Raw genomic sequence first — 8,382 nt, forward strand, 5'->3', positions numbered from 1 at the left:
GCACTCTATCTATCAGATCTAGTCCCTTAAATCTATTTCTCACTTCCACTGTATAATCATAAGGGATTTGATTTAGGTCATACCTGAATGGTCTAGTGGAGAAATATCAATAACCTCAGATATGCAGATGGCACCACCCTTGTGGCAGAAAGTGAAGAGGAATTAAAAAGCCTCTTGATGAAAGTGAAAGAGGAGAGTGAAAAAGTTGGCTTAAAGCTCAACATTCAGAAAACGAAGATCATGACATCCAGTCCCATCACTTCATGGCAGATAGATGGGGAAAGAGTGGCTAACTTTTTTGGGGGAGGCTCCAAAATCACTGCAGATAGTGACTGCAGCCATGAAATTAAAAGACACTTACTCCTTAGTAGGAAAGTTATGACCAACCTAGATAGCATATTCAAAAGCAGAGACATTACTTTGCCAACAAAGGTCCATCTAGTCAAGGCTATGGTTTTTCCAGTGGTCATGTATGGATACGAGAGTTGGACTGTGAAGAAAGCTGAGTGCCGAAGAATTGATGCTTTTGAACTGTGATGTTGGAGAAGACTCTTGAGAGTTCCTTGGACTGCAAGGAGATCCAACCAATCCATTCTAAAGGAGATCAGCCCTGGGTTTTCTTTGGAAGGAATGATGTTAAAGCTGAAACTCCAGTACTTTGGCCTCCTCATGAGAAGAGTTGACTCATTGGAAAAGACTCTGATGCTGGGAGGGATTGGGGGCAGGAGGAAGAGGGGACGACAGAGGATGAGATGGCTGGATGGCATCACTGACTCAATGGACGTGAGTCTCAGTGAACTCCGGGAGTTGGTGATGGACAGGGAGGCCTGGTGTGCTGCGATTCATGGGGTCACAAAGAGTCGGACATGACGGAGCGGCTGAACTGAACTGATGTGTTTGTATTGGAACTTGGAAGACATTTGCACCAAGGACAGCAAAGATAGCAATTATCTGGAAAACAGGAACTAAAAACACTAGTTTTTTTCCCCTGTAGCTATTAAAGTAAAAATGAGGTATAAAGAGCAGAAAAGAGTATGCAATTTATGAATGAAAATGAGCTTATATAACCCTTTGAATCTAATTAAAACTCCATAGGCAAGTGATTAAAGTATTTGCAAAGATATTAGATTTAGAAACCTAAAAACAAATGGGTCTTTCCTACCCAAATATATGTAAACACAATAACCAATAGATTTAACATTACATAAAGCAGAAGCTTCTAAACGTGGCTGTATAAACTGATCCATTTGCTTTTCTCCCCTAGGCAGAGAATGAGTGTTCAAAAATTGTAGGAACCTAATCAGGTGTGGCCCATTAAAAGTCTTTTGTCCAATTTATGATAAGCACTTCTCACCTTTGAATGTGGAAATGGCCAGACAACTTCTCATGTTGCCACGAGAAAATGCATTTGTTCATCTACCAGGTAGTCAGTGAAAAGCATCTTGGCAGATTTAGCTATACAGGTGTTTAAAGACAGCTTGATAGATTCAAACTCAAATTCATAAAAAAGACAAATGGGAAGGGAATTATTTCCTCACAAAGATACTTTGCACCTGCAAAAGAGCTCATAGCAGGGTATGCCTTGAATTGTCAACTCCTCTACTGGATTTCAAATGTAACCAAATGTTCCTAAACCCCATAAAAAAATTTATTGAAGTGTAGTTGATTCACAATGTTGTATTTGTTTCTATTCTATAGCAAAGTAATTCAGTTATACATATCTATATGCATCTTCCTTCATATTCTTTTCCATTATGGACTACCACAGGATACTGAATATAATCCCCCATGTGATACAGTAGGACCTTGATGTTTATCCATTCTATATATAATACTTCACATCTGCTAATCCCAAACTCCCAATCCATCCCTCCCCCAATCCTCCTTCCCCCTGGCAACCACAAATTTGTTCTCTATGTGTCTGAGTCTGGTTCTGTTTTGTAGATAAAATCATTTGTATTACATTTTAGATTTCACATATAAATGATATCATATGGTAATTGACTTTCTCTTTCTGACTTATTTCATGTAGTATGGTAATTTCCAGATCCATTCTCATTGCTGTAAATGGCATTTTTCACAGCTGAGTATTATTCCACTGCATATATGTACTGCATCTTCTTACAGATGTGTAAGTATGTACACATCTGTACATACATGTACAGTCATCTGTTGATGGACATTTAGGTTGTTTCCATGTCTTGGCTATTGTGAATGGTACTGCTATGAACATAGGGGTGCATATATCTTTTTAATTATAGTTTTGTCTGGATATATGCCCTGGGACTGCTGGATCATATGGCAACTTTCTTTTTAGCTTTTTGAGAAAACTCCATACTGTTTTCCCTATTTACATTCCCACCAACAGTGTAGGAGGGTTCCCTTTTCTCCACACCCTCTCCAGAATTTGTTACTTGTAGATAATTTTTTAAATATTTACTTTTATTTATTTATTTATTTGGCTGTGCTGGGTCTTAGTCGCAGCATTCAGAATCTTTAGTTGTGGCATGTGAACTCTTAGGTTAAGCATGTGATTTCTATTTCCCAGACCAAGGATAGAACCTGGGCCCCTTACATTGGGAACATAGCATCCCAGCCCCTGGACCAGGGAAGTCTCTGTAAATTTTTTAATGATGGCCATTCTGACCAGTGTGAGGTGGTACCTCATTGTAGCTTGCATAAATCCAATTCTTAATAACTTTTAAATAGCTCTGTTGTTCAAAGGAAGATATTTATAGTTTAATTTTTTTTCACTCTTCCTACCCTCTAATCCTGCACAAGCATTTCTTGCATCCTTCCATATTCTGTAAAACAGAATTGTTTGAATGGATAGATATAATGAACTGAGTACGTTCAGTTCCTTAGGGCATAGGACCCCTCTGCAAACTTGAAATTATGTTAGGAATATAGGCAAACCTCAGTTCTTCACAATAATAGTGAATGGAATAAAGTGAGTAATGAAATCCATAAATAATCCCTGGATGTCCCAATCCTTGAGAGCTAAATATGAAACATTCTGTAAAGATTTTTCTACTGATGCTAACAAGAGGGAGAGGAGGCTGATTAAAGTCTGATGCCTTATCTGGCTGACCTCTATCTACTGACAGAAATAATAGGCAGGCGAACGGTCAGAGAATGGGCAGCATGAGATCTGGGAGCAGAGACACTCAGCACACTGCATATTTAGCTCCGAAGTAGCAGAGAGAAGAACATTAACAAGATGGGAGCAAGCCAGAGGGGACTTTACATCCATTTAGCAGTGATTTTGTCCATGTCCACTGGGTGCTGAGGCTAAGCGCTCAGCTTTGGACCTCTCCCAAGGTTCTCCAGAAAGGCCATCGTCATCAAGCAGCAGCCCGCTCCTGGCTCCCCAAAGCTGCCAAGACTCTGTGAAGACACTGTGCTGTCCTGGAAAGGATGCCAGGCCCAGGTTCAAGGCCTGACTTAATATCTTAGTTGAGCTTGGCTGTACTTCATTCCTGCCCCATCAATGGGGCCCTGGTAATTGTTCTCTGACACTTGGCCGACAAAGGTCTGTATAGTCAAAGCTATGGTTTTTCCAGTAGTCATGTACGAATATGAGAATTGGACTATAAAGATGGCTAAAAGTGAAAGTTGCTCGGTCTTGTCTGCCTCTTTGGGACCCCACGGACTATACAGTCCATGGAATTATCCAGGCCAGAATACTAGAGTGAGTAGTCATTCCCTTCTTCAGGGGATCTTACCAACCTAGGGATCGAACCCAGGTCTCTCACATTGCAGGTGTATTCTTTACCAGCTAAGCCACCAGGGTTAGCCTATCCCTTCTCCAGTGGATCTTCCTGACCCAGAAATCAAACCAGGGTCTCCTGCATTGCAGGCATATTCTTTAACAGCTGAGCTACTAGGGAAGCCCACTAAAGATGGCTGAGCACTGAAGAATTGATGCTTTCAAACTGTGGTGCTGGAGAAGGCTCTCGAGAGTCCCTTGGACTGCAAGGAGATCAAACCAGTCAATCCTAAAGGAAATCAAGCCTGAATATTCATTGGAAGGACCGACATTGAAGCTGATGCTCCAATACTTTGGCCACCTGTTGCAAAGAGCTGACTCATTGGAAAAGACCCTCATGCTGGGAAAGATTGAGGGCAAGAGGAGAAGGGGGCGATAGAGGATGAGATGGTTGGATGGCATATCACCGACTCAATGGACATGAGTTTGAGCAAACTCTGGGATATAGTGAAGGATGGGAAAGCCTGACGTGCAGCAGTCCATGGTGTCACAGAGAGTCGGACATGACTGAACAACAGCAATTGTTCTCCTGGTTGCTCTTCAGAACCAGTGGGCTAGAATCGTGATGAAATGGGATCGTTTCTGTGACTACATGTTAAGTCTATAAAATGCTACATTCATGTCACATTATATTTGGGAGCATTTAGAAAATAAGACAGTAGTTCAATTCATGTCAGAGTGACTAGATACCTTCCCATGAGTCCCAGAGTCCCCCTACTCTGTCCCACGTGTGGCACTTGCAGCCAACACTGAAAAGAAAAATGGCAAATCTCTGCTGTGTAGCTGAACTGCTGGGAAAATTCTTTTTAAAATATGATTCTGTCTTCTATGATCAAATTCAGTGCCACGTAGCTCTCCCCAGAGCCTCCCGGGTGACTCAGCAGCAGTCAATCTCTGTGCACAGAATTCATATATAAAGTCAAACTCTTTGCATTAGATATTACTTTCCCCCCAAAGATCATATATATGCAAAAAATTGAAGACACTGAAAATAAAGATTTGATTCTCAATGGACTTAGAGTTATACTTGAAACTTTGTGAAATTGATAACCCTATTTCAGTGCCAATTTGAGATTTAATATGGGGAATTAATTTTGAGAATACAGATCAAAAAACTTAGCTCATCCGTTTGACTTTCAAAAACAGGATTATATCATGATTCCTACTTCTCCACCGTCTTGTTATGGTATTTTAGAATAATCGTTTATTGCTACATTGTTCTTGAGGTTTTAGCCAAACCTAAGCACCGTGCAAAGACCAGATTGTTTTACTCTGTTCCATAATGGTAATTTACATGAATCAACAAAATCCGATTATTTGTTGATTTATATGTTATTCATTTAAGAAACACTTGTGCAGCTCTCTTACCTATACTGGGAAAACAGCTCAAAGCTCTTTAGAGGTTATAGGGTTATATGATAATTTATAGTATATAAGTCATTCTCTGTAGTCGTTTTGGATTTCTTAGATTTTGAGTATCTATTTGGTTTGTGCTGACATTCACTTCTCCCTCCAAAATTGGCTATCTTTACCAAGTCCCATGAGATACGAAGACACTTGTAAAGGTGTTAGGATAGAGAAGTCTAGGTGACAGGAGACTTCCAGCTAAGAAACAGTATTGATTCTCTGCATTTTACACCATATGGGTCTAGTTTGCAAGGCAGCAAAAGGTTTAGGATGTTGACCTCATAGATGAAATGAGGCAAGTGAGTGGCTGCTAGGGAAAGAGAAGTTGTGATTTCGCCAATTAGAAATGAATTCAGATTAACAAGCTCTTGTATTAGACTGCAAATGTCCTCATGATACATTGAACTTACCATCATTTATACCTTAATGTAAATGTTCTAAAATAATAGTGTCAACTATATATATATATATTTTTTTTTTAATAATCACTTTTACTTCTCTTACCTTGGGCTATTCACTATTCTAAATGATAAAAATAAATATGCTACTATACTATTCAGCCTAGGTTTTCAATAATATATGTCAACTATGTAGGTTCTGATCTACTGCTGTCAATTTCCCCTTCAGATTAGACCTCAGCACTTCTGGTAATTCTCCTGGGCACATCTTACTCTCATTTAAAAAGGCCAGTAGGCTGCTTTCACCACCTCCATCTAATAAAGCCTTTTAAGCTTCTAGAGTTCCAACAATGAATAAGTGCTTATTCCGCACTGGGAATTTTAGTTTCTAAATAAACATTGTAGTAGGTCATTGTTTCTGAATAAAGATGCTTGAAAGACGACTTTGGTAGGCTGCAATGTGAGACATTCTGCTTCTTTTTAGAGTTAATAATAACACTGTTGTTCATATTTATGACATTTTCCTCTTTTAGAAAAGTGTTTTCCAATAATTTATTAGTTTCACTCAATTAATGCATTTGCCCTTTGAGCTTCATGGTTTTTCCTGTAGGGACATTCTTCTATTTCTCAGGAATAACTGGTGTTGTTATGTCAGAATCTTTCTGCTTTAATTGATAAAATTCTTTGACTCAAAGAAGCCAGAAATCATTTACAAACACACTGCTTTTTAAAAACCCATCAGGCAAAAGCCATTACCTTCCATTTACACATGAAGATACTGCCATTTACAAATGTTTATAGGAGAATCACTGGAGAATTCCTTACCCTTAAAGTCATGTGCAAATACATGGTAGATCTGGGAATTAAAGTGTTTTAGCCACTGTGATTTTTTTTTTTTAATGATGCAGAAATGGTGAGATGGGGAAAATGAATGGAGACTACTGGGGAGAGAAACAGTCTAATGGAATTTTTCCAATTAAACCAATATATTGAAAATTCCCTCAATCTCACTACATGCATATCTGAAGTTGCAGAATAAATAAGGTTAAATGCAAATTTTCATAGAACTGTCCATTTGCTCCAGCCTGACCTAGATGTGGGGTAGTCCTGGGAAGATGAATCATTCAGCAACCCTTGGAATGAAATTTCATTAAATATTTCTTCAACATATGTTCAAGATAAAGGGTGAGCATTATTTACAGAAGAAAGGTTAAAAAGGAAGCCCACAGGTAGTATTGTTTCAATTTATGTTCCCAGTCACAAATTAAAAGTCTTGTCATTGACTGAACTTACTTTCTTTAGAAGATACTTTATGACCGACCATTTAGGCACTTCAGGAAGCTTACAAGAGGCCAGACAGTGTGCGGGACTCACAGAATAAATTCTCCTGGGCAGTCAACCTTTGTGTATGGGTGGCCCTCGTTCCTGATCCTGGGTAGGGATCCTCTCCTTGTTCCTTTGGCTGACTGTGGAGCCCCCTGTTGGAAACAAGAGACCCATACTCTATTTCCCTGGAGGTCCTAAAGAGGGAAAATCAAATGGGCTCTAGTTATTGATTTCTTTCTTACCATTTTTACCAAGATTCAATTTAAAAAAAACAAGGCCTTTTAAACCTAAATTAGTTCTCAGAACAACCCATGAAAAACTGAAGCACAGGAAGAGAACCCAGAATTTTCAATGGCTCCATTCCAGTTGCTGTTAAGCTGTTTCCAACTGCGATAAAGACCTCCTGTCAAGAAACTTAAAGAAACAAAAGCCTAGGGCAGTAATTCTCAAACTTTAGCTTGTGTCGGAATCAGAGTATTTGTTAAAACACAGATTGCTGGACCCTGTTCACAGCTTTCAGTTTAGTAGGTCTGGGGTAGAATCTGAGAAATGGCATTAATAACATGTTCCCAGGGGATACTGCTCAACTTAATGCATTTTCTTTTTTAAAAAATATTTAATTATTTATTTGGCTGCACCAGATCTTAGCTGCAGCATGTGGGATCTAGTTCCCTGACCAGGAACTGAACTCCGGGCCCCCTGCTTTGGGAGCACAGAGTCTTAGCCACTGGGCCACCAGGGAAGTCCCAACACAATGCATTTTCTCTGCCTCCTCTTAACATTTTAACATTCTCTGTCTCCTTTTGATAGTTGTCCTCCCTTTTAGAATGTAAGTTTCTTGAGGGAAGGAACTGGGTCTGTTTTGTTCATTACACTAACCCTAGACACCTTACATAGTGTCTTAAATATTCTTTTGGCTGAATAAATACTGTGATAGTGTGACTTAGCTGTTTGCATTCATCTCTCTCAAAATCCTCTCTGTTTTTACAAGATTAGCAGTTAAAATAACAAGGGCTAGTGTTCACTAAGTGTTTAAAATGTGTTAGAAACCAGGTGTTGATCCTCATCATCTCATTTAATGATCACAACAATCTTCTTAAGATTTTACATTGTCCTTATCTCTTTTATAGTTGAAGACATTGAGACATAGAGAGATTAAGTCACTTGAGCTAAGTTATATTACCAGTAAATTGCAGACCCAAGATTTAAACCAGAAAGTCTAACTCCTGGCTCCTAACTATAGTGTGACTGTGCTTTTTTTTCTTCCATCTCTCTGTGAAAATCACCATTTGCTATTTACAACCTATCCCCGTCTCCTTCTCTATCCTTCCCTTCACCCTCACACTTAGTGACACAGACTTGACTTTTTTTTTTTTTTTTTCTTTTAACCACACACCTTCTACTTTTAATGGCTTTCCCTCTTTATGGATCTGGAAAATACCCACCCATCTTTTAAGCCTCAACTCAAGTATCTACAAAGCT

This window comes from Bubalus kerabau, chromosome 9 (genome assembly GCF_029407905.1).
Source record: "Bubalus kerabau isolate K-KA32 ecotype Philippines breed swamp buffalo chromosome 9, PCC_UOA_SB_1v2, whole genome shotgun sequence".
Classification (NCBI taxonomy): Eukaryota; Metazoa; Chordata; class Mammalia; order Artiodactyla; family Bovidae; genus Bubalus; species Bubalus kerabau.